This window comes from Gorilla gorilla, chromosome 13, assembly GCF_029281585.2.
Source record: "Gorilla gorilla gorilla isolate KB3781 chromosome 13, NHGRI_mGorGor1-v2.1_pri, whole genome shotgun sequence".
In the NCBI taxonomy this organism is placed as follows: Eukaryota; Metazoa; Chordata; class Mammalia; order Primates; family Hominidae; genus Gorilla; species Gorilla gorilla.
The window spans coordinates 92,005,047-92,032,226 of NC_073237.2; the positions used below are offsets into that span (position 1 = coordinate 92,005,047).

General features: G+C 49.8%; 2 long non-coding RNA genes across 2 annotated transcripts; both read right to left on the reverse strand.

Moving 5' to 3' along the window:
• Window positions 1-1,425: 1,425 nt before the first annotated feature.
• Window positions 1,426-19,211, reverse strand: LOC129524449 (uncharacterized). Its single transcript, XR_008668208.1, has 3 exons — window positions 19,096-19,211; window positions 10,194-10,300; window positions 1,426-1,513 (listed from the first exon to the last, which is right to left on the reverse strand). It is a non-coding gene; the product is annotated as an uncharacterized lncRNA (long non-coding RNA).
• Window positions 19,212-24,658: 5,447 nt separating this feature from the next.
• LOC129524450 (uncharacterized) lies at window positions 24,659-26,435 on the reverse strand. Its single transcript, XR_008668209.2, has 3 exons — window positions 26,362-26,435; window positions 25,241-25,358; window positions 24,659-24,879 (listed from the first exon to the last, which is right to left on the reverse strand). It is a non-coding gene; the product is annotated as an uncharacterized lncRNA (long non-coding RNA).
• Window positions 26,436-27,180: the final 745 nt, after the last annotated feature.

The window sequence follows — 27,180 nt, forward strand, 5'->3', positions numbered from 1 at the left end:
GAATCATTCATTTATTCTTTGTTTTCTGTCTTCAGTCAGTTCTCCATCCCCGACAGATTATTTATCTAACTTTCAGAGTAACTCAGTTGTTCTAGTGAAGGGCTGGTGGTTAGAATGTTTATTCAAGGGGGCAGGGCCACTTCCCAATGGAAGACCTCCTCAGCCAAACTGGAGGGTTACCAGGAGCAGGGGAGGCTGTGCTTGCCTCCTGCAGGGCACCGGGCACCCTGGAGGCTGCGCTCTGCCTGAGCTGCCCTCCGCGGAGCCCCACGCAAGGCTGCTCTTGGCCAAGGGCTCTGGTTCCACAGTTCCCACACTCTGCCCATTCCCTGCCCACTAGCATACCAGGGCAAGCTCCTGGCAATGAGCACTGAAGAGGCTTCCTGCTTGAATGGGGGGTGGGTGGAAGAAAAGGGTAAAATAGAGGATGAAAAATGCACTTAATTTAGTATCTCAAGATATTATACAGCCACTCATACATAACAGTTTTAGGTATGTAATAAAACCCGAGGCCTAGGGATGGATAACCACTGCAACACAAGAAGCCCTGTTGAATTTGTGTCTTCCTTTCAAAAAACTAGAAGAGAGTGAGTTTCTCTCACTGCTGCGGAGTTCAGGCCCCAGAGAAGAGTGTTTGGCGCAGAGGGATAAAATAGAGCACCATCGTACCCAGCTGTGGACAGAGTGGGGGGTCCTTAGCATAACTGTGGCCGACATTTGGGGAAGGCCCTGAAAGAATGAAAATCTCCTTACAGATGAACATCAAATGGATCCACGGCTCTGCGGAGGACCCAAGACAACTTGCTTGAATTGTTAAGACCTTGTAAGAATGTGAACGACTCCTCATGACCGAGTTGCAGGCACAGCAGGCTGGGGCCGGGTGGAAACCGAGGGCCAGCAGGGCCGGAACAGCGCATCTCCGCGGACGGCTCCCCATAGGCCCGGCCAGCGCGGAGCCAGGAGAGTGGCGTCCAGGGGCAGTGGACGCGCACGACAGGAGGAAGCCTGGGCTCTCCTCTCTGACCTCACGCCTGCCCTCCCCGCAGATGGGAATGTCCTTGTCCCGCATGAGCGGCGGAGCCGGAGGGGACCCCGGCCTCTGACTCCTGCCCGCAGCCCCCTTTCAGCTGCCAGGGTTTCTCTGCCTTAGCTGCACATTAGAACCCTCTGGGGCTTTTGAAAAACTACGAATGCCCTGGCACCAACCCAACCCCGTTAAATCAGCATCTCTGAGGGAGGGGCCTGAGTGCGAACGTACAATGTGTAAAGTTCCCAGGTGACCTAGCGCGCAGCCAGCACTGCAGACTCCGGGGCCGCCCCAGCCGCCGCCCCGCCGCGGGCCCCCACCCACGGGCTGCCCTCTGGTTCGGTGCCTCTGCCTGATTCTGAAGGGCTGCATCCTCGCTTCTCCTCACCACCTATCGCGAGCGGTGACTGTCTCTGGAGGTGTCATTTGGGGGGCTGTAGTGGGTTGAGTGGTGGCTCTCCAGAAGACACGTCCATGTCCCGGAACCTAATTTGTAAAGAGGGTTTTTGAGGATTAAATTAAGTAAAGGTTTTTGAGAGGAGATCATCCTGGAGTTAGGCTGAGCCCTAGATCCAATGACAAGTGTCTTTATAAGAGGCACGTGGGGTCGGGGGGACGAAGTAGGAGAAGGCCATGTGGAGAGGCAGGCAGAGATTGGACTCACAAACCAAGCAATGCCCAGAGCTACCCACAGCCGGGAGAGGCAGGGAAAGATTCTCCTCTAGAGCCTTGGTGGGGAGCATGGCCCTGCCCACACCTTGATCTTGGACTCCCAGCCTCCAGAGCTGTGAGAGGGCCCATTTCTGTTGTTTAGTCCACCAGGTCTGTGGTCTTTGGTGATCTGTGGTCATTGGTTGGCAGCCCTGGGAAGCTGGTAGAGGCGCCCTCTCAAGCTGCTGTTTTCTGCTTGGTTGTTTCTAGGGCTGAAAACCATCCAGTTCAACACGCTTCCTTTGGACTCACTTAACGAACTCACCAAAGCTGGCCTTTTCTTATTATATTTAGAGCGTTTGGGGCTGTCCCCAAACAGCAAAGCCTCCCTCTTTTCCACTCCCTTCCAGCCTTCTCTTCTCTATCCAGACTGAATAGCATCCACCAGAAACCACCTCAGAAGGCTCACATCCTAGAGCTGAAAAATGACTTTGCAGGTTTTAATTTTTTCATATCATTTTTTAAAATGAGCAAAATTTATGCCTTGTACAATGACTTGTAGACAATTGAAACAATCTAGAAGAATAAGCTTTGCCTTCACCCCCTGCCCCCTTCTTCCATCACACCTCCTATGCCCATGGTAACCAATGATAACCAAGAACACTCTGGTGAAGACCCTTCCAGTCCTTTCTCTAGGAAGACACTTTCCAAGTGACAATGGACTCAAATATATAGGAAATGTAAGCTTTGACACAGGTAGAAACAGAACCGGGCTTGTTGAAGCAGCCATGGTGGGATGCTTGGAATCCACTGACTATTGCTCCTACAATCTCTCCGAGGAACCCACAGACTACAAGGCACAAAGACAAATTGAAAACCACTATCTTAGCCCTCCTGGGGATCCGGCCTTGGAAACCAAGGTTAATGCTATGGTTTGAATGTTCATGTCGTCTCCAAAATTCATGTTGAAACAGTCCCCAAAACAAAAGTATTAAGAGGTGAGGCCTTTAGGAGGTGGTCAGGCCATGAGGGCTGTCTTCAGGGATGGAATTAGTGCCTTGTAAGAGGGCTGGAGGGAGCTAGCTAGGTCTTTTGTGCTTCTGCCTCTTGTTGTATGAGGACCTAGCAACAAGGCACCATCTTGGAAGCAGGAGCTGCCCTCACCAGACACCTGCTCTGCCAGTGCCTTGATCTTGGACTTCCAGACTCCAGAACCGTGAGCAATACATTTCTGTCCTTTATAAATCATGGAGTCTGTGGCATTTTTGTTATATAGCCCAAATGGACTAAGGCAGCCAGGACGAGGGCAAGGCATGTGTGTGAAAAGGTAAGGAGGTGCTCATTCGCAGAGCTTAGGAGCTCTTCAGGTTGGATGGTGAAGACCCAGACACGGGCAGAGGAGGGGTCATGGCTCTCTCTCTTTGAGGCTTCTGGGTATTTCAGAAGGAGGAAGAAGCTGTAGTGATTATTTCCAGCTACATACACCAGGAACTCTCCTCCAAAGCCTACAATATCTCCCCATGTCTCCTACAGTGAAAGCCAAAGTCCTTGCTGGCCACACAGGATCTGCTCCTTCACGCCACCCCAGAGACTCTTCCTCCACAATCACATCCCCTGTCACTATTCCCTCCACCTGCCCTACTCCAGTCCCTGGCCTCTCTCCTGTCCCTCAGACACACCAAGCTCGGCACCTGTGCATTTTCTCTTCCCTTTACCTGGAGTGCTCTTCCCCAGGTATCCGGGTTTCTCCCTTATTTCCTGCAGACCTCTGCTCACATGCCCCTGATCTGAGCTTCCCCAGCCACCCTACGCAAGTGGCACCTGCCCCACCCACCACATGCTCTTCCCTGCTTCCTTCACTTCTCCAGTACTGAGTGTCACCTGACTTTCCAGCCATAGGGAGACAGACCGACTGTACCACAGCTTTTGCGAGAAATAATACAAAAACAAGTCAGCTGCTTTTTCCCACTGACTGCACTGCAGAGATGTCACTGAGTACCTGGTCTGCTCTTCCCCAGGCTTCCTTCTCCTCTCTGGCTTCCAGAAACTTGGGGGCCAAATTTGAGGGTAAACTCTAAGAACTCTGTAGGACTTTGATGTCTTTCTCTTTGGCTGTGATTTTTCAGACTTATTCACATTTCCCCACCCTCGTTTCTTGTGCCTGTTGTGTTATGTTATGCTGTGGAGTTTGCTTTTTTCATAACCGAAGGAAGAGGCGGGAGAGAAGTAAGCCACTTGTTGAGGTCCCAGATGAATACACACACTTGAAGAAGGTGACACTCCTTGATTGCCTGTACTTCTGGGGCAAGCTGCTGGGACTTTTGGCCCAGCAGGCACAGTTGGAAATTTAATACTGCCTGGGACAGATTTTAAAAAGATGGCTGGTACAAGTAGTTCAGTCAAGTACTGAGATCAAGTTTTTGCTCATGTAGTCTTATGTAAAAGATAGTATGGATAAGAACATGTATCCGTAGGTTTACAGAATGTTGGAGCTAGAAGAAATTGTTGGTACATCCAAATACTTCCTTACAGAAATGAGGAAAACTGAAGACCAAGCAAATTGCCTAAGGACCAGAACTACTTATTGGCAGAGACAATGGGATGAAAATCTTTTTCTCTCTCCTCCTAGCTTTTTCCATGATACCACCCACAACGTTGCAGTTCTTCCCATTTTGAGTATTGAGCTTTTTCGTTTGAGATCCTTGGAAAGTGTGTTAAGAGGTTATGCCTGCATATGTGTAATTCTTTTTCCCCCACAGACTTTCCAAATTCAATACGCTGATGGAAGCAAAGTCCCCCTCATCGCTTTCCTCAGAGTTCACCCTGGATTTAATGCTAGGGATTAGGAGCGCGCCTGTGCCAGCCTGCTCCCTGCTCGGCCTGCCTGCGCTGGAGGGCTGCTGGTGGGAGGTGGATGTCAAAACACAGAAGGCGCTTGTTGGAAACAATAGGACTTGGGAAGTGTGGGGCCGGGGATTGGCGCGTGGGGAATACCAGGTGGCAAGGTGGGATCATCAGACTGGGGATTTTCAGGGAAAGCTGCCTGCTGGGTCCAGGAAAATAAAAACACGGGATTCCAGATGTTCTCGAAACATGTCTGGTTTTAGTCAATATTGTAGGAATCCTTAGCATAGGTTCTCAAAAATCTGTAATATCTTAGGAGGAGCACAGACTGGAACCAAAGGGAAGACTCTGCTGTATGCAAATCTCAGAAGTCTCCAAGGTGTGTTAAACACAACATAGCGCAACACAACACAACCACACAACACATCACACGTGCAACACAACACAACCACACATCACACAGCGCAACATAACACAACCACACAACACAGCATCATACAGCGCAACATAACAAACCACACAACACATCCCACAGCGAAACAGAACACAACCACACAACACAACATCACACCGTGCAACACAACACAACCACACAGCAAATCACACAGTGCAACACAACACAACGACACAACATTACACAGCGAAACACAACACAACCACACAATGCAACATCACACCGTGCAACACAACACAACCACACAGCAAATCACACAGTGCAACACAACACAACCACACAACATCACACAGCGAAACACAACACATCACACAGCACAACATAACAAACTACACAACACCACACAGCACAGCACAACACAACACGACACCACACAGCATAACACAACCCAGGCTTCTCTGGTGAGTAGTTAGGGTTAGGGCCTACCTTTAGGAGGAGAGTCATTCTGATGAATGGGTATATTTGCCTAGTTATGGCTGAGTGGTTTTCAATGCAACTTCAGCCTGGAGTGCTGTGGAGCTGAGCTGTAGTTCCTGCAATAGTCCCAGTCAGCCAAGCCCAGAGTCCCGTGGGGGAAGGGCTCCTCAAAGTTTGGAGCTCAGGAGCTGTCATCCAGAGAGAAAGCTCAGCAAAGTTGACTGACAGAAATGCAAGGAAATGTTGGGTCTGCGCGTCCCATGCTCTTGCATTTTGCAGGTATATTACCCTGGAAAACCGGAGCCTGTTCAGTAGGAGCTCAGTTGTGCTGGACATGAGCGCTCATGAATTGAATGCCCACATCAGGACTGGGCTTAGTTTTCTATATTGCAAAATGATGGCCTTTGGCACATGACATATCACCAACAATGATCCCAATGATGGGCATGCAACTGCTCTTTCAAAAGCTAAGGAAAGTGATCAAATGGAGTTGAGAAAATGTGCAAGGGTCAATTTTCCCATGAGACACACAGCTCTGACCTTAGAGACACCATAATGCAATTTCCAGCTTCACCCTCACTTTGTTTCAGAGTTGATTTAAACCCTTGCTGGGTTGCGAGATGTTCCTAACTTCTTGCTGCTCTTTGTATCTCTGTCTTCTACCAACAAGAGCCTTGCCTGGATCAAACAGCTTGAGCTGATCAGGCCAAGGCAGTAAATTCAGAATCAGGGTAAACTTTTTGGCTGTCCCTTAAAACTCTTTCCAGCCATGAGGTTGTCAGTCATCATTTCTGCAAGGACCCACCTCCATCTGAAGCTCTCAAGTTCATTGTTAAAGGGTAGCTTCCTGGGCCCATTGTATCCTGAGCATGAGTCCAAGAACTGGTACTTTCAACATGTGATTCTTATGCATATTTAGTTTATTAAAAACAGCTATTTACCAGAAAACGAACATGCATGTAGCTATGACCCTTGTCAAGAAACAGAACTTTATCAATGGCAGAGATCCCTTTGTATCCAGCCTCCCCAAGGGTAACTATTATCTTGAGTTTACACAGTTGCTTCAATGCCTTTCTTGAGAGGGCATGTATTAAAATTTAGGGATTTATTTAAACATGTATCTCTCAACATCATAGTAGGGTTTTGTCTGTTTTTTTGAGTTCTATATAAATTGAGTTATGCAGCATGTAGCTTGGCATTGGATTTTTTTTTTTTTTTTGCTTCCTTACCATTAGGTTTGTGAAATTCATTCATGTTTCTGCCTGTAGTTGTAGTTGTATTACATTGCATGACTAAGCCACAGTTTATTGATCTATTCCATTGGTGGACATTGGGTTCTTCTTTCCAGTGTGTGACTGTTGTGAATAATGCTGCTCTGAACACTCTTGCACAACACGTTTCTCTTGGTCATACCTAAGAGTGAGATTGCTGGGTGAGCTTCTCTTCAACATTTGTAGAGAATGCAAACTGTTTTACAAACTGTAAAATTGTAAAATTTACAAACTGTAAAATTGTACTGTAAGTACAATTTTAAGAACCTTTGTCTATATCTTTGCAGACTGGTAGGTGGAAACAACCTACCAGCTGTATATGTAATTCATTGTCATCCCTCATCCCCCCAATTTTGGAAGGTACTGGCCAGATTTGTTTTCAATTGGAGTTCCGTTGGCCAATTTCATCCCCTTTTTGTTGGTTATTGCTAAATCCTCCTGAATTAATATCCTAAGTGACTTTTTTTTTGAGACAGGATCTTGCTCTGTCACCCAGACTGGAGTGCAGTGATCATAGCTCACTGCAGCCTCAAACTCCAAGGCTCAAGTGATCTTCCTGCCTCAGCCTCCTGAGTAGATGGGACTATAGGCGTGTGCCATCACGGCTGGCTAATTTTTAATTTTTTTTGTCAAGATGGGGTCTCCCTATGTTGTCCAGGCTGCTAAGTGGGCAACGCTTTTTCTTGATCTGTCCGGAAAATAAAATGTATATGCACAGGAACCCGCTATATGCCAGGCCCAGTGCAAGGTGCTGGGAACACAGTATTTAATGAGACAGGGAAGAGCTTGGCCTGTGTGAAGCTCTCAGTCTGGTGGGAGACAGGCATATAAACGAGACTAAGTATATAATTAAAAATGGTGAGACATTCTGTGTAGGAAATGAATAAGGTGCTGGAGAGGATAAGGGGCTGTGGGGAGAGATGGCGCTGTTTAGACCCAAAGATGTGGGCAGAAGTGGGAGAATGCCTGGTTTGAAAAGTGACAGGTAAGCTCAGGCCTGAGTGCCTCCTGTGAGGAGTCGGGCGAAGGATGTTCCCGGCAGCAAGATGTTCTCTTGTTTGGCCTCCGAGGGACAGAGGACCTGGGCACATGGACGAACTGGGAGGAGTGTGGGGGAGGAGGATGGCATGATGTGAGGCTGGCAAGGCGGGCAGGACCTGGCCTGGAGTCTGGTTGGTCGTGGGGAGGCCACGGAATGGTAGCTGTGGTTTGCTGTACAGGGCTGAAGGATAGTTCTGGTTACTGCAAGCAGAAAGAGTTGTATGAGGCCAAGTGAGGAAACGGGAGGCTGGTGAGAAGCCTCTGCAGCCATCCAGGCAGGAGACAATGTTCAGCAGGACTAGGATGCTGCCCATAGACTTGGAAAGACAGGGATGCATTCGGGGAACATGTTGGAGCTGGAACAGACAAACCTGGCTATGGATCAGATATGAGGCGTGAGGGAGGGACAGGTATGAAAAGCACTCCTAGGCTTCTGGCTTGAGTAACTGGGTGAAGGGAGTTGTCATTGACAAAGATGGGAAACCTCTTTTATGGACATCAAACCCCTCTTATAGCACTTAAAGCCTACTCTACCTCATTCTCCAGTGGTCCCAATATCTCCCTACGGTCAACCTCAAAGTAAAAGTCACTTCCTGGTTTTTGTTAACAAACTTTCTTCACCCTCTTCCACTGTTATTACTTATTCACTGAGTGACCATCTGTATGCTTGCCGTGTCCAGAGCAACTGGGTCATCGTTTTAACGTGTAAATTAGTGAAAGAGTTCTTTTTACTCTATAAACCTATAGACCCAGGTAGAGGATCTAGATGTGGCTCTCAGAACAAATGCAATTGCTTTAAAATGATCTTTCTAGAAGAACAGTCATGAAACATTGAAATATTAAGTTAAAACCTAATAAGATTTCTGAATTCAGAAAGGTAAAAGAAGTGACAGGAAATAAACACCGACTTCAGCCATTTTTTTTCACTAATGAACTGGACTACACAATATTTTCCTTTCGAATTTCTTTTTCTTAAAAGAATTCCAACTATTCTTTTTTTTTTTTTTTTTGAGACAGTGTCTCACTCTTTTGCCCAAGCTGGAGTGCAGTGATGTGAAAACAGCCCAGCTCACTGCAGCCTCGACTTCCTGGGCTCAGGTGATCCTCCCACCTCAGCCTCTCGAGTCCCTGGGGCTACAGGCATGCACCACCATGCCTGGCTAATTTTTTTATTATTGTTATTTTTTGTAGAGACAAGGCCTATGTTGCCCTGACTGGTCTTCAACTTCTGGCCTCCAGTGATTCTCCTAACTCAGCCTCCTAAATTGTTGGGGTTACAGGTGTGAACCGCTGTGCCTAGACAATTTAAACTGTTTTGATGCCATTTGGAGTGGACTTATTGTATAAAAACATAAGATGTGATCAATTTCTTCAAAATATACTCCTTGGAACACAAAGATATCAGAAGTATTTTCAGCATGGAGTTTGTGAGGACATTCCTACCCTTTCAGATTGCTCAATGTAATGCATGAAAACATTAGGTTTAGGTCTCTTAGTTGACCCACTAGAGTCATTTTTCAGGGCCCTGGAATCTCATCTGGGAGCACTGGAGAAGAAAGCTGTGAGCTGGTGGTGTGGCTGTCCTGATGCCACTCTGTCTCCTGGAAATCATAAAGAGGCAGGCTTTCTTAATTGCAGATGACATAATCCACTGCTAGTTTAAGCAGAGTCAGTACAGAATTTTCAGGAGGACCAGAGAATGAAGCTTGGATACTACATCGTCAGGAATAAGCAACCAGAAGAAACAGCAACCACACAATGAGATATTTCTAACACTCAGATTGTATGCTGCTGGGACCAGAGAGAAGAGCGCTGGCCGTGGCTGCCACAGAACAAAGACGTCCTTCTCCAAGCTTGCCAGAAGATCCCATTTCCCCCTCTCATGCCACCTTCCATCCTGATGGCTGCATTTGTTGGATATAATCTAGAACTCCTGCCTACTCCCACAACACAGATGGCAATCAGTTCCAACCTGAGTTCAACAAGTGCTGGCTGTAAGGGAGTCCGGGAGGCGTGGCTTTTAACTTTCTACTGTCTGCAGAGCAGGGAAATAGACTGTGCGAATGCTGGAGATGATGTTTGAAATAATTTGCATGAACCGCTGCAGACAGTGAACAAAACCACTGAAAGACATGATCTTCCCAAATCACTGTTCTCCTGCTCCCAGCACTAATTCTGTTCAGGAGAAACATTTACCTAGATTTTGCCTGCATTTACCAAGTGTTTCCTTTCGAGCACTTCCTCTTTCAGACCAGTTAAACTAAACATCACTGTGAACAGAGCACACAGCAAACACCCAGGTAAAGCGAGTACTTCCATGGCTTCCTCAGGAACGCGTCTGATGTCTAGCTTGACGTCTCCCCACTTATCATAACACCGCAGCAGAAATTGCATTTCGCTAAGGTAGGCGGGAAGACAGAAAGGATGTCTAATTAATCACTTCAAGTCTTTGCAGACCAGGAATATGCTTTAGTTTGTATTGGCTCACCTCATCACTCTAGGACTGGACCTGTGGCTGGCAGGGACGTCCTGCGTCTGATTGAGAAGGGTGTGGTCTTGCAGAAAGAATGATGAAGCCCGTCAAGGATCAAGCTCCTAAGACAGAAAGAGAGGCCTCCTTTGGTAGTCCCAGTCCCTGCATTTCAGGGACTTTCTCATCATTCTGCCTCTAATAAGACCTGGGCCCTGACACCTCCGCTTCCACCATAAACAGTGCTACTAAAGCTGCAGCCGGCACTGATGCAAAGCCCAGAGTCACTACTGGGTGTCATAGCTGGGATGCCCATATAAGAGGGGCTGGGACAGGGCCCCTTGAAAACCACAAGGCACCTTGCAGCCTTGCCCAGGGTGGGGGCCTGGGGGACTCTGGCGAGAGGAGTTGAACCTATATATATATAGCCTTTTGGACTCCTGGAAATGATCTATTGATAAAAGCTGCTTCTAATCAAAAACAAGAAAGAGGAGGAGAAGGAAGAAGAGAATCCTTGGAAAACTGCTAATACAGTTGTGGTTATCTAAGAGAGAGATTTTGTTTGTTCTCTTACTAACAGAAAGGGGTAATTTGGCAGGAAGAATTAGGGAAAGCAGACAAATTACATATTATTTATTGTTGGAGAAAATTAGTCTCCAAGAGGAGAAGGCTCAAGAGCTGAGGAGAAGGTTGATTTCACAGTGCCTAATTCGCCGCGTTTTATGATGTGTTTGATTTTTGAAGTCTGTATTTTAAAGAATGGCTTTCACATTGGGGCAAAGGTAAAGAAAGTCAACTCTCATAAAAACATTTACTAGAAACTCTGACTTTCCATGCCACTTTAAAAAAATCAATGAGCTTAATCTGCCATAAATGATTCTTCTTAAACCATTCCTAGCTCTTTGGGTCACGTCCTTTGCTCTGATTTTTCCTTCCTAGAACCTGCACAGTGTAGAGCCAGAGTTCACAAGGTGGTGGTATCAACCACCTGCTCATCTTTATACAACATGGACAAAATGTTCCCATGTACATGTATTTTGCACCACTCCTGTGATTCACAGTTCCTCAAAAATCCGTAGTGGAGATTTGGTGAAAAAAAACAAATAGCCACTTTCTTCCAGCCCCCGGGGGTACATTTTTTCACCAGGCATCTCACAGTCTTTCATTTGAATCTTCCAGGAGACTTGGATCCCAAGGAACACAAGCGCTCGCAGGCGGGCTATGAGGAGGCATATTGTAAGGCCACTGCGTCAGTGGAGAGCAGGACCTGGGGCCTCCCTGGGGCTCCCTCGCGGACGCAGCCCAGTTCCTCGGAGCACCAGCAGCTTCCCTGCAGTGTTCCACTCCCAGCCCAGTGTGGCTACTCTCTCAGCCTCTGCCTCTGTGTCTGTGTTTTCTTTTCTTTTTATTATTAGGGGGCTCCTCTCCCTTCTGCACCCATTGGCTCCTTCCTCGGGACATGGCTTCTCAGCTTGACTCTTCCTATATCCCATCAGCTTGGGTTCCCACAGTGCGATTCTCCCTTTCCCTCCCTCCCTCCCTCCCTTCCTCCCTCCCTCCCTTCTTCTCTCCCTTCCTTCCTTCCTTCCTTCTATTTTTTTTTGATGGAGTCTTGCTGTGTCACCAGGCTGAAGTGCAGTGGCGCAATCTCCACTCACTGCAATGTCTGCCTTCCAGGTTCAAGCGATTCTCCTGCCTCTGCCTCCCGAGTAGCTGGGACTACAGGCGTGTGCCACCACACCCAGCTAATTTTTGTATTTTTAGTAGAGACAGGGTTTCACCCTATTGGCCAGGATGGTCTCTATCTCTTGACCTCGTGATTCACCCGCCTCAGCCTCCTGAAGTGCTGGCGTGAGGCTGTAATTGACTGTGCCCTGCCGATTCTCCCTTTTCTTGAGTGAAATTCCCAACTGGGAATTCCACTGGCCCAGCTCCTTTTGGCCTCATTAGATCTGGTCCCCTGGGCATGGGGGGTTGGAGTCCTGTGATGACACATGGCTGCTGGGTCTTCGAAGACAGCGGGGAAAGTGGGAAAGTGGTGAGCTGGGCTCTGGGATTCCTCAGGCTATCGTTTCTTTTGAGGTGAATCCATAACAAACCATGGGCAGAAAGGAAAACTAGGACAGCAAGCAATGATTTGCCCACGTCACTGAAAAGGAAACAAATGGTCAGGTATAAATCTTGATTGTCTTATTCTTTCTTCCAGGAGAGCTGGGGATGAGTTCTGTCTGGGAACCAGCATCTCTACTTCACTTGGTTTCATTCTAGGACAGGAATTCACCCTCCTGTGCTCACTCAGCCACTCTCGACCTTCAGGTCTATTTCCTCCCCGTTGATGGCCTTCCTGGGCCGGGCTGTTTGAGTCCACTGTTGAAAGGAGCTGGGGTCTGTCCCCTCCTCCATGTCACCAGCTTTCCCATTGCAGCACACAGCTAAGGACACTGCATTAGAAGAGCCCTGAGGTCCAGGCTTGGGGAAACCTCGACCTGCCGGTGCCTGCAGAGAGGAAGCACGATGGGAGTTCTGCATCATTGAGGTTTTAGTTGTCTCTGGCTTGTCTGACGTTTGTGCAACAAGGCTGATTCGCCGTTGAGGGCATTTTCCAAGGGATTTCTGTGGGCATGGAATTTCCTCCGTATCTCCCAGCCCAGGAGTGCCCTTTGGCTGCTGCTGGAAATGCCCCAGCGTCCGTGCACACTTTTTCCATTGATGGTGCAGCTATCCGGGCCCCACGTTCAGCCCAGCAGGGAGCTCTGCTATTGTAGGGTATGTGGTGTGACAGATAATTTATTAGGTGTGAACCGTCTTTTATTTGTTACTTCGTGGGCCTGTCTGCCCACACTCCTTTCTCCAAGTCCACCTGCAGTGCCTGCATGGCTGGGTGTGTGCCACGGTCCCTCTCACCACTACGCTTTTGCTCCTGAGTTCTATCTGGGACAGATTCTCATTCCTCTTGCCTTTTCCACTCTTAGATGTTGCTTCCACTGAGAAGCTTGACCTGATTGCCCTCTCCCCAGGACAGGACTGGACGCCCTGAGCCCCACATTTATCCACTCCCAGGGCAGCCAGTGCTGGGCCTGGGCAGTGCGTCCTTATCTCTTTTTGGTACTGGCTGCTAATGTCCCTGAATGAGGGTCCTGGAGAGGCTCCGGCTCCACTCCTTGGCAGAGCCCTCCGAGGTGGACACATTGACGGTGCTTAACAAATACTTGCCCAGTGCCGCGTGTGGGGCCTTGAAACCTGACTCTGGCTAGTGGAAACTTCTCCTGCATTCTGGATTTGGGGTGATGTTATGCATTCGGTTAGGAATCCCTAGTGGTGCTTCAATAATAATAGCCAATATTTCTAGAACAATTAGAAATTGTCCCACGAAGTGCTTAAGCACATCCCATGTTTTTAGCTCACTTTTTTTTTTTTTTTTTTTGAGACAAGGTCTGGCTCTGTCACCCAGGCTGGAGTGCAGTGGTGTGATCTCAGCTCACTGCACGCCAATTCCCTGGGCTCAAGTGATCCTCCCATCTCAGCCTCCTGAGCATCTGAGACTACAGGCGGGTGCCACCACACCAGGCCTTTTTTTTTTTTTTTTGTAGATATGAGGTCTCACTATGCTGCCCTGGCTGGTCTCAAACTCCTAGACTCAAGAGATCTGCCTGCCTCCCAAAGTGCTGGGATTACGGAGATGACCCTCTGCACCTGGCTTCAGTCACTCTTTGATGACTGAGGTAGGTACTATCTTTAACTCCATTAAAGAGGTGAAGCGAATGGCCCAGACCATACAGCGGGCATGTGGCCGATACAGGTTGGAAGCTAGACTCTGGTTCCAAACTCACACTGGTGACCTGTCTGCCTGCGGTGACACCTGTTGCCTGCAAGTCCCAGGAGGTCCTCTGCTGTGCAGTGGGTTAGGGGCCTGCAGCACACTGAAGATGCTTTATAAGCCTCTTTGGTGTTTTATAAGCCTCTTTGTATTCTACTAGCAATCTAGCAAGTGTCTTCAGCTTTAAAAGAGCTGCCAAACCCAGGGTGTCCTGCCAATTTAGGCATGCATTTAAACAAATTATACTTCTTCTTCTTCTTTTTTTTTTCAGACAGGTTTTTGCTCTGTTGTCCAGGCTGAAGTGCAGTGGCACAATCTCGGCTCACTGCAACCTCTGCCTCCTGGGTTCAAGCGATTCTCCTGCCTCAGCCTCCTGAGTAGCTGGGATTATAGGTGTGTGCCATCATGCCTGGCTAATTTTTGTGTTTTTAGTAGAGACGGAGTTTCACTATGTTGGCCAGGCTGGCCTCGAACTCCTGACTTCAAGTGATCCGCCCGCCTTGGCCTCCCAAAGTGCTGAGATTACAGGCGTGAGCCACTGCGCCTGGCCGTTTAAACAAATTGTACTTCTTATTTACGGGTATGAATCCAACTTCTTCCCCCAACTTTCTGGGTTTTTTGTTTTTTAAGTATATGTGCTGCCAAAGCAAGCATGTCCCTTTCTGTTTTCCTGTTGCTTTTTAAAGTTATGCAATTGATACCCAAATGTATTTTCCATTCTCAGAGATTTAAGTAGATTGGAAACATATAGAGTGAAATGGGAAAAGCCTCTTTGCTGCTTGCTTCTCTCTGCAGGACAATCCAACTTTCTTCCTGGGAGATAACGATCCTCAGGTTTGGATCCTGCAAGTCTTTTTTCTCTGCATTCACACACGTGTTTATAGCCGTGGAATAAAGTTCTCTTTTCATGTAAATGACATACTCTGTGCATTGTTTCGTCACTTAGTCTTTCTCCCCAGTGGACCCTACATCTTAGTGATCATTTCCAGGGCCACATCACAGATCAGACTCATTCTATTTAAGAGCTTTCTAGTATACACCGCCCTTAGTGATGGAAATTTGGGTTGTTCTCAGAAAAATTGTAAATCACAGTTTACTTAAAAAAATTATTACTTGCTTTAAAAAATGCCCCAAACAATAAGAGCGCTCATTTAGTGCTGAGGTTTACGCTCCTTTTCACACTCACACAATCAGCGCCAATCACACTTTCCAGAATATGGAATGCCTCCACTTTGTTTTGGTAAAATTAGTGCTTCACAATGTCTTCCCACCTCCTGGTCCCCCTTCTCACAGAGGGGACCGGCCATTGTGCTCTTGGAAGTAGCACAGGATGTTGTTACACTTGGCTACACAGTTGCATAATGGCCTCCGAAATTAGGCCCGGTGCTAGTTTAAGCCCTTGTTTGCCCTTCAGATACTGACCACAGATCAGCACAGTGGGCTCACTGCCTGGGAAGTCAGCACTCACAGGTGTGTTTGTGTATTTGTGTGGTGTGTATGTGTAGCATCTATGGTGTGTACAGGGTGTGGGTGTGTAGTGTGTATGTGTGGTGTAAGTAGTGTGTGTATGGTATGGGTGTGTGATGTGTGTGTGTAGTGTGTATGTGTGGTGTGTGAGGGGTGTTGGGTGGTTGTGTGATGTGTGTTGTGTGTATGTGTAGTGCATGCAGTGTGTATGCATGGTATGTGGTATGTGTGGTATATGTGGTGCGTATAGGGTACAGGGTGGTGTGTGGTGTGTGTGGTGTGTGTGTGTGCTGTGTATGTGTGGTGTATGGGTATGTGTGGCATATGTGGTGTGCATATGGTATGGGATAGTGTGTGGTGTATATGAGGTGTGTGGGAGGTGTTGGGTGGTGTGTGTTTAATGTGTATAGTATGTGTGGTCTATGTGGTGTGTGTGTATTGTAGATGTAGTGTGTGTGTGGTGTGTGATGTGTATGTATGCAGTGTGTGGAGTGTGTGTGTGATGTGTGGTCTATGGGGCGTGTGGGGGGCATGTGGTGGTTGTGGCATCTGTTGTGCAGTGTGTCTGTTGTGTGGTGTATGTGTAGTGTGTGGAGGGTGTGTGGTGTGTGTGATATGTGTATTATGTGTGGTCTATGAGGAGTGTGGGGGGCATGTGGTGGTGTGTGTTGTGTGGTGTGTGTCTGTTGTGTGGTGTATGTGTAGTGTGTGCAGTGCGTGTGGTGTGTGTGTGATGTGTGTAGGATGCATGGTCTATGGGGCATGTGGGGGTCATGTGGTGGTGTGTGTTGTGTGTCTGTTGTGTGGTGTGTGTGTAATGTGTGCAAGATGTGTGATGTGTGTAGTATGAGTCTATGAGGTGTGGGGGCATGTACTGGTGTGTGGCATCTGTTGTGTTGGGTGTCTGTGGTGTTGTGTGGGGTGTGTATGGACATCATTGCTCCTGGCGCTGGCCCTCTCTTGGGAACAGGGAGGTCACCCTGGGAGTGAAGGGGTGAGAGACCTTCCTTCCCGGACTCACTGCATCTCCCCACTCCTAGAACAATTATTCCGAGTGGATAATGCACAGCGAGCTGAGTGAACAGCCCTTTCCTCTCTATGTGGAGTGCTGTGCAAGTGAGAGGTGAGGCCAGCTGGACTTCCTGGGTCGAGTGGGGACTTAGGGAACTTTCCTGTCTTACAAGAGGATTGTAAAACGCACCAATCAGTGCTCTGTAAAACACACCAATCAGTGCTCTGTAAAACGCACCAATCAGCGCTCTGTAAAAGGCACCAGTCAGCACTCTGTAAAATGCACCAATCAGCAGGATTCTAAAAGTAGCCAATCGCAGGGAGGATTGAAGAAAGGGCACTCTGATAGGACAGATACAGAACATCGGCGGGGACAATAAGGGAATAAAAGCTGGCCAGCCCCAGCCACTGACGGCAAGCCACTCCAATGTCCTTCCAGGCTGTGGGAGCTTCCTCCTTTCGCTCTTCACAACAAACCGTGCTACTGCTCACTCTTTGGGTCTGTGCAAGAGCTGTAACATGGCTGAGCGCGGTGGCTCACGCCTGTAATCCCAGCACTTTGGGAGCCTGAGGCGTGTGGATCACGAGGTCAGGAGAGTGAGACCATCCTGGCCAACATGGTGAAACCCTGTCTCCACTAAAAGTACAGAAATTAGCGGGGCGCAATGGTGCGCGCCTGTAATCCCAGCTACTCGGGAGGCTGAGGCAGGGAGGCTGAGGCAGGAGAATCGCTGGAACCCCAAGGGTGGAGGTTGCAGTGAGCCAAGATCGCGCCACTGCGCTCCAGCCTGGCGACTGAGCGAAACTCCGTCTAAAAAATGAATGAATGAATGAATGAATGAATGAATGAATGAATGAATAAAAGCTGTAACAATCACTGCGAAGGTCCTGGCTTCATTCTTGTAGTCAGGAGACCATGAACCCACTGGCAGGAACCGACTCTGGACACACAAGGACACTGAACATCCAGCGAATCTGCAAAATACTCTCCTTGTGGGGGAGAGTGTCTCTAGGTATTGCTGTTTTCCCTTTCTTTAAAAACATTTAAAAATCACATAATAATTCACCTGATTGTTTTAGGAAGAGTGAGAAACTCCTACTATAGAAGGTGAAAATCCCTGATGTTGCTTTCGGAGAGAGCATGTCACGTTCTTGGATCTGACTTTCATTTCTCTCAGATAATAATGTTTTGAAAATAGTTCATCAATATAGGTTGCCAATTGATTTTACCTGACACCCTCCCCCGCCCCTCCCGCTAAAATGGACCTGTAGAGGTGAATTCATGTTTGACATATACGTTCATAACGCTTCTGGACATGTGGGTAGGTTCTGAGGTTAATTGCAGTGGCTGAGTCCAAAATCTTACTCTGTTTCCCTTTGAGATTGGTAACAGATCAGACCCAAGAAAATCAGACGAAAATGAAAGAACTGTATGAACTGTATCAGTGCAGTCCTCAAAACAGGGTTCAGGGAGCCCTCTCCTTCCTCTCCAAAATGAAGATGCTGGAGGGAAAGCCCCATCTGCAGGGCCGACTCTGACCACCGTAGCCCGGCCTCCTGCATGGAGGGTCCCCAGCGCTCTGGATCTCTCGCCTGGCCGTGGCAGTGGCCACCCAGGGCTGCGGTATCTTTTCTCAGCGGAGTCAGACACAGTCCGCACGGGAAACCGGGAGCAGATACAATCTCCTGTGGCTGCAGCCCGGCGAGGGGGCTGAGCGGGTGGCTCTTTCCTCCCAGAGCGCCTGCATTTTTTTGTGGATGGAGTGAATGTTTGTGTTTTCGTGAGGCCATGCGAAAGGAATGTGAGTATTAGAAAAGAGCCCTGTTTGTTAAAACGATAATTGCTAGAATGCTCTGGAACCGTCCACATTCGCTCTTCCAGTCTCATAAAAGCCCAAGGAATGGGGGCAATGTCTGACTGACGACCTGGACTCAAAGCCCTTCCAGATGAGAGAATTTTGCTGTCATTTTGGTTATAATTTTCCCTAATGACTTGGATTTCTCTTTGGCCACCAAATATTTCAAAGCAACTGGTTTTTTACCGCATCCAAGAGCTGAAAGCCCCCATGGCAGTTCACGGGCTAAGGACGATCGCGTGAATAACTAATAACCAAGTGGACAAATATGCATCATGTGTTTGAACCAATACTCATGCTCGATTACACCGCAGGCTGTTTCAGATGCTTTCAAGCCAGGCCTGGCTGGCCCCTACAGACACCCCCAGCAGCCACTTCCTCAGGAAGTGAGCTCACCTCCCTCTTGGAAGAGCGTTTGTAAGATGCTGGCGCTCCTCTAGTGCCAACGCTGGAGGCTGGGATCACCTGCGGGTTTTCAGTTGCTCCTGGGAGCTGCCAGGAGAGTCCCAGGAACAAGCTGCCTCCTTGCACCCTTACATTTGTTTGCTACCCTGCAGATGAAGTGTGGTGCAGGAGTTTTCCAATTCATTCACACAGCGGAGAGAGAAAGGAAGGAGTGAAAGAACGCAGCCTGCCGGGCCTTGGTCTCCTCTCAGGCTTTGCTTGGGCTAAGTGAAGGGTCCATGCTATGGCTGAGGGTAGAGTTTTAGCAGGTGAAAACATCTGCGTGTCTTGGCTCTAATAAGCTGGGGTGCGTGCCTCCACTTACCTAGATCTTCATGCGGAGCGGCATCGTGGCCTGATGGTCGAGCGAGGAAGTTTCTCCAGTTCCAGTCAGACTAACGGCCTGGTTTGAATCTGGCCTCTACAACTTCCCAGGCTGGGAAGCCTTGGGCTACTTACTTAACCTCTCTGTGCCTTAGATTTCCTGCCGACAAATGAGAAGACAATCAGGCCTTCTGAATCATGTGCTGCAAAGGGCTTAGAACAGGGCCTGGTTCATAGAAGAACAAATGGGCAACCGGCCCGGAATTAGTGCGCTCTGCAAGGGTTAAAATGATAATTGCTAGAATGCTCTGGAACCGTCCACATACATTCGCTCTTCCACAGTCTCATAAAAGCCTAAGGAATGGGAGCAATGTCTGACTGACGACCTGGACTCAAAGCCCTTCCAGATGAGAGAATTTTGCTGTCATTTTGGTTATAATTTTCCCTAATGACTTGGATTTCTCTTTGGCCACCAAATATTTCAAAGTAACTGTTTTTTATGGCACCCAAGAGCTGAAAGCCCCCATGGCAGTTTCCAGGCTAAGGATACTTTATGCAAACCCATCCCAGGAGGAGGAGGAGGAGAGGGAAGAGAAGGAGGAGGAGGAGAGGGGAGAGGAGGAGGAGAGGGGGGAGGAGGAGAGGGAGGAAGAGGAGCAGAGGGAAGGGAGGAAGAGGAGCAGAGGGAAGGGAGGGAGGAAGAGGAGGGGAGGGAAGGGAGGGAGGAGGAGGAGAGGGGAGGGAGGAGGAGGAGAGGGAGTGAGGGTGGAGGAGGAGAGGGAGGAGGGGGAGGTGGTGAGGGAGGAGAGGGTGGAGGAGGGGGGAGGGGGAGGAGAGGGAGAAGGAGAGGGAGGAGGAGGACCAGGAGAGGGAAGGGAGGGAGGGAGGAGGAGAGGGAGGAGAAGGAGGAGGAGAGGGAAGAGAAGGAGGAGGAAAGAGAGGAGGAGAAGGAGGGAGGAGGAGGAGGAGGAGAGGGGGAGGAGGAGAGGGGGAGGAGGAGAGGGGGAGGAGGAGAGGGGGAGGAGGAGAGGGGGAGGAGGAGAGGGGGAGGAGGAGGACCAGGAGAGGGAAGGGAGGGAGGGAGGAGGAGAGAGGGAGGAGGAGAGGGGGAGGAGGAGGACCAGAAGAGGGAAGGGAGGGAGGGAGGAGGAGAGGGAGGAGAAGGAGGAGGAGAGGAAGGAGGAGGAGAGGGAGGAGGAGAAGGAGGGAGGAGGAGGAGAGGGAGGAGGGGAGGAGGAGGAGAGGGAGGAGGGGAGGAGGAGAAGAGGAGGAGAGGGAGGAGTAGAGGGGAGGAGAAGAGGGAGGAGAAGGAAGGAGGAGGAGGAGGGAGGAGGAGGGAGGAGGAGGGGGGAGGAGGGGAGAGGAGGAGGGAGGAGGAGGGGGGGAGGAGGAGAGGAAGTAGGAGAGGAAGGAGGAGGAGAGGGAGGAGGAGGAGGAGGAAGAGAGGGAGGAGGAGGGGAGGAGGAGAGGGGGAGGAGGAGGGGAGGAGGAGAGGGAGGAGGAGGTGGAGAGGGAGGAGAGGGAGGAGGAGGCTAATTTTTTTTGTATTATCAGTAGAGACGGGGTTTCACCATGTTAGCCAGGATGGTCTCAATCTCCTGACCTCGTGATCCACCTGCCTCGGCCTCCCAAAGTGCTGGGATTACAGGCGTGAGCCACTGCGCCCGGCCCACACCCCACTTCTTTTGGGGGTGGGAGATGCAGTCTTGCTCTGTGCCCAGGCTGGAGTGCAGTGGCATGATCCAGGCTCACCGCAACCTCCGCCTCCTGGATTCAAGCAATTCTCATGCCTCAGCCTCCCGAGTAGCTGGGACTACATGCATGTGCCACCACACCTGGCTAATTTTTGTATTTTCAGTTGAGATGGTTTCACCACGTTGGCCAGGTTGGTCTTGAACTCTTGACTTCAAGTGATCCGCCTGCCTCAGCCTCCCTAAGTGGTGAGATTACAGGCGTGAGCCACCGTGCCTGGTCACACCCCACATTTGACAATGATGCTTTAGGACAATTCCAGCCATTATGATCTCTTGGGTCTAGGATCTTGTCTTGAACCGCATTTGAACCTTTTGGTACATGAACACTGCTGTTGGCTGGCAAATCAAAACTTCCTGGTTTTCAGAAAAAAAGGCTCAAGAGAGGCGCCTTGGACTTCAAATGGCGATTACAAAACATTTTGATGAGTTAAGTGTAAATGAATCAGAAGCATCTGGATTTAATTAGCCTCAAAACACAGCCATTTCCAAACATGGGGAAGGAAAACAGCACACTTGTATCAAAACACATCTTGAGGGTTTCCTGCTAAATTCAAAATGATGGAAAAACAGATGGAACCATCTGCCAGGCATTCAGGTTGTTCTCCACATGGACCATCTTATCAGGGACACGGAGCTGCGGGACGTTTCTCCCGCAGACATGGACAGCGTCTCTGCGTCGCCGTTGCCAGCCCGTTCATGGCCCACATTTAATTAAACCAGGCCTACGCATGGCTGGAGAGAGCGCGGCTTCCATGGTTTTGAAGATGGTCCAGGGCACAGTCCTCATGGGACTATGTGTGTGGTCTTCCCTTACAGCGGAAAACCCCCGTCTCCTCCTTCTCATGTCTTGTAAGTTTTTGCATGTTACCCACAAGCTGGCCACGGAGGCATCCCATTGCTGAACGCAAGCTGCTCCTGCCGCCGGTCTGTTTCGGTGACGCTGCCTGGTGTCAGGCAGTCGGGGGTATACATGCCTCTTCCCTTAGAGGTTGAGCTGCTCTTCCTCTCCAATGAGAAAGGAGCTGAAAGCTCAAGGGCCCGGGCTGTCATAGGACATGCTTCCAGAAGAGAGAATCTATGCATGCTGAGGCCAGAATGGAAACAGGTGCAATTCTCTTCAGAGCTTTTAAGAACTCCTGTATTGTGTCTAAGCGTTTTATGCTTTGGAGTGTCCAAATTTCCCTGTGAATGGTCAAATAATAATGATACTGTGCATTTGTTCAACAAGAGTCTACAAGGTGCTTTCACACACACAACCTCGTGAATGGGGTGAATCACCCATATTTTACAGAAGAGGGAATTGGTGGATTAAGGTGAGATCTGCTCAGGGTCTCTCAGTCAGGAAGGGGTAGGGCTGGATTTGATCTGGATCTTGAAGTTCTGAGTCTAGGGCATTTCCCAGTGTTCGACATCTACCAAGGAGGAATGTGACAATTACCAGTGTTGTTTACATTCAGATCTCAGACCTCCACTTGCCAGCCAGACACACCTTCCCGCAGGTAAAGCAGAACGAGCCCCGGGCTCCTGAACTCCTACATTGCTGCCTGGGACATCCTGGTCAATGTGTAAGCACAACCCGCGCCCCATCTCACTCTCAACAGTGTCCAGCTTGAGACGATGAATTGTGTGGATACTCTTCTCTGAATCCAGTCTAAAAGGGACAGATTTTTCTGGTTTTATTTGGATAAATCATTGAACTTTTCCATCCCAGCTGCTTCCCACAAACATTTCCAAATGGGTGTTTTCCTGTTTTGAGAAGTAACGTCTCTGTTTTCAGAGACTTTGAAGATTTCCTGATAGAAATACCTAATGCAGGCTCAAAGCATTGGCTGAGTGCCCACATAATTCTCTACCACCTAGTTCTTACATTGTGCCTTACTCCAAAGTTAACCATGGTTTCATCTCTCTCAAAGAAGGAAGGAGTGGAGAGACCTGCTGTAAGCAGATTCCCATGTAGGCCAAGCTGGTTTTTGGCGCCTTCCTGCTTCTCTTTCTCTGTCCACCTCCTACCCTCAGGTTCCATCTCTTCTCATCCCCACGGACGATGGCACCACCCCCAGGCTGTCCTCCGCATCCCCACAGATGATGGCACCGCCCCCAGGCTGTCCTCCGCGTCCCCACAGATGATGGCATTGCCCCAGGCTGTCCCCTGCATCCCCACAGACGATGGCACCACCCCAGGCTTTCCTCTGTGTCCCACAGACAATGGCACCACCCTCAGGCTGTCCTCTGCATCCCCACAGATGATGGCACCGCCCCCAGGCTACCCTCTGCATCCCCACAGACGATGGCACTGCCCCCAGGCTGTCTTCTGCATCCCACAACAATGGCACCACCCCCAGGCTGTCCTCTGCATCCCACAGACGATGCCGCCGCCCCCAGGCTGTCCTCTGCATCCCACAGACGATGCCACCGCCCCCAGGCTGTCCTCTGCGTCCCACAGACGATGGCACCGCCCCCAGGCTGTCCTCTGCGTCCCACAGACGATGGCACCGCCCCCAGGCTGTCCTCTGCGTCCCACAGACGATGGCACCGCCCCCAGGCTGTCCTCTGTGTCCCACAGACGATGGCACCGCCCCCAGGCTGTCCTCTGCGTCCCACAGACGATGGCACCGCCCCCAGGCTGTCCTCTGCATCCCCACAGACGATGGCACAGCCCCCAGGCTGTCCTCTGCGTCCCCACAGACGATGGCACCGCCCCCAGGCTGTCCTCTGCGTCCCACAGACGAAGGTACTGCCCCCAGGCTGTCTCCTGTGTCCCACAGATGATGGCACCGCCCCCAGGCTGTCCTCTGAGTCCCACAGACCATGGCACCGCCCCCAGGCTGTCCTCTGCATTCCCACAGTCTCTTGCATCAGCTCTCACTGAATCTCCCACTTTTTCCTAATTGAGATAGTTTTTCCCACTATTATTGCCCTCGCATGAGCCTTAGGGAAGGACCTAATGCCCTCATTTCCACGAATCCTCCTAGGCCTTGTTAAAGGAGCTGTTTTGGGGAATATCCCATGTGCTATGGAGTCATGGAGCTCACAGCGAGGCCAGTCCCTGAGGGGTGGGGAGGGAGTGAGGAGAAGAGGGAGGAAGAAGGTTTCTGTGGACACTGCTGTCTGCCGGGAGGGTTATCTGCATGGCTCTACTGGGCCCTTCACACCTATGAATTGCTTGCTTTCATGAGGGGGTTCAGCCACCTTCTTAGAAGGAGAAGGGATCTTGTGGAACTGTGAGGACCTGGAAGTCCACAGAGACCGTGCACCACATGTAGGAATGGGAGCAGGGCCTGCAGCCCGGCCTCTCTGTTGTGGCTTCTCCGTGTGGACACTCCGTTTGCACACTCTTCCCTAGAGCGGCCTCCTCTGCGGACCCGCTACCACGTCCCTCCAACGCTAACTGGCACCCAGACCCCACGGCTCCCCCATCCTCTCTCTAGCCACTTCTTCCTTCTAGCCCTTACTAGTCTTTGGTTGTAAGCAAAAGAAACCAACTCCGGCTAACCTACCCAAGAGGGAAGTACTTGGGGAGAATGCAGGGCATGTGTTCAGTAGGACACCTTGGAAGCAGATGCTGAGAAAGGGGTTTGAGTGCAAGTGATTTTTTTTTTGAGAGGTGATCTCAGGAAGCACAGGTGGAGTGGGGAGATGAGTCGAGGAAGGAAGGCCACCATTTCACGGCACAAGGAGAGCAGGTTTTTTTAGGGGCCTCTGGGGAACTATACAGACTTGCCTCTGAATTAACCCCGCCCCCGAGCTGGGAGAAGCCAGGGCATTTATCTTCAAACTCCCATCTATCCTTAGTTAAAGATAATCTGGGGGTGTTAACTCTCCTGAATTCTGCCACAGGCAAGCAGAATACAGTTCCAGTCAGACAATGTTCTCTGGCAGAGTCCAGGTTTTTGAAGAAAAGAGCCGATGGCTATGTGGTGGTTCATCTCCAAGATGGTTCCTGTCCATCATCCCCTTCCCTCTCTGTGTGCATAAGCTCTTCCTGCATTGAGAGATGGAGTCTATTCCTTGACTGCCCCTGCACCTTGAATCTGAAATCAAATTGAGTGAAAGTGATGTCTCACAGCTTATGCCTGAGTCTCTTGAAACACTCACTTTGAGAGGAATCAGCAGCTTTGGAAGAAGTCCAACTACTTCAAGATCGCCATGCTATGAGGAAGCCGAAGCTAGCCATATGAAGAGGCTGCATGGAGAGAGAGAGAGAGATGGAGAGAGAGAGAGAGAGAGAAGACAGGGGACCTGGTGCAGTGACTTACACCTGTAATCCCAGCACTTTGGGAGGCCAAGGCGGTCAGATCACCTGAGGTCAGGAGTTCAAGACCAGCCTGGCCAACATGGTGAAACCCTGTCTGTACAAAAATACAAAAATTAGCTGGGTGTGGTGGCGCGTACCTGTAATCCCAGCTACTCAGGAGGTTGAGGCGGGAGAATTGCTTGAACCCAGGAGGCAGAGGTTGCAGTGAGCTGAGATAGCACTTCTGCATTCCAGCCTGGGTGACAGAGCAAGACTCTGTCTCAAAACAAAACAAAACAAAAACAAAAACAAAAGAAAGGAAGAGGGAGGGAGAGAGGAAAAAGAGAGGCTCGATTAGCTCCGAGATGTTCCAGCTGTTCCAGACCAGACACCAACAGGTGAGTGAAGAAGACTTCAGATGAACTTAGCCTCAGTCATAGACTGACTGCAATTGTATGAGAACAACCAGCCAGTTGTGTTAACCTCCAGAACCATGAGAGGTAACAGTAAATTATTGCTGTACTCTGTTAAGTTTCTGGGTGGCTTGTTATGCAGCCCCAGATAACAGGAACCGCATAAGGGAGCAGTGAGTACCAGGGATGTGGGCAGGATGCCTACGACATTGCTGCAGGCAGCACGTGCAGTGAAAGAGAAACCCTGTGTCCCGGCCTCACAGACGATATGCCATGGATCTCTGTAGTGGCACAGAGTGGACAATCACTTTAGAGCACTGATCTCAATGGCTGCTTTCTCTGAGTCATTTTGCTCAGGAGTTAAATTCCCTGGAGGGAGGGAGTCCCAATTGTCCCATCATGAGTCAGTGGAATCTTGGGTCCAAGATGGCAGGGGATGTTGACAGACAGTGACCTCAAGATTGCATACAATGGGGAAGGTCGTTCTTTAAAAAAAAATGGAGAAGTGAGGAGACCAGAAAAACAGCGACTGAATTACACAGGCAGGTGGCACATGCCTGTAGTCCCAGCTATTTGGGAGGTTGAGACGAGTGGACTGTTTGAGCCCAAGAGTTTGAGGCTGCAATGAGCAATGACCACACCACTGCACTCCAGCCTGGGGAACAGAGTGAGTCCCTGTCTCAAGAAAAAGAAAGGAAGGAAGGAAGGAAGGAAGGAAAAGAGGGAGGGAGGGAGGGAGGGAGGGAGGGAAGGAATGGTACTGGGAAAGCCAAACCAAGAAATGCTGCCTTTGTATGTGGCTCCATCCCCACCCCCAGTTCACTTTGCTAACTGCCTAGGTCTCCAGGTACCAATCTAAATCTCACCATAGGAATCTGCTTTATCCAGCTCATCTTTCCAAGTCAGGCCACGCAGGGCCCTGCGTAGTCAAATGGTCAGCTTCCCACCCCTTGGTCCAAAAAACTGTGGCTAGGTGGGAGGGCTCAGTCACATGTCACAAAACTTCATTATGCCTCTTGGCAGTGACCACAAGGACAGGCAGTCCCTTCTTGCTGCAGATGCAGAGGTTAAAATCATGGACTCTAGGCTGAAGCCCCAGCCTCGCCCGCTGTAGGACTCTGCCAAAGGTCCTCAAGCTCTGCTGTAGGACACGGCCAAAGGTCCTCAAGCTCTGATGGTCAACTTCCTTATCTGTAATCCCAGTACCTACCCAGAGGTTTCCTGGGAGGACCAAATAAGAAGCCCCAAGCACACTGCCTGACCTATGTGTTTAGTGGCGGTAGTCTATCGTTTTTATCTACAAGCCCAGTTCTGCCACCATGTCTGCCACTTAACCCTCAGAAAAGAGGACCAGATTCCTCCATGCAGAGGGTAGAGCGGTTGGGCTGTTTGTGCCTCGCCAGCACCCTTACCCTCATCCTCGCAGTGCATGCTGCTTTCCAACCACCAGACCCTGCAACGCTTTGCCTGAGGGCTTTCTTTGTCTCCTGGGGTAGCTCTACTCAAGCCAGGCCAAAGTGCTAGGGAATTAAAGACCACTCTCCTCCCCTCTGCTGCCCTCCACCAATGGCCATGGAGTGTGGTGTACAAGTACCCCAGCACCCTTGCCCCTCGGGTGGGATGCATCAGAGGTTGTGTTCCATAGTGCCTTCCAGAATTCTGCAGACCAAGAGGGTCAAGCTCCA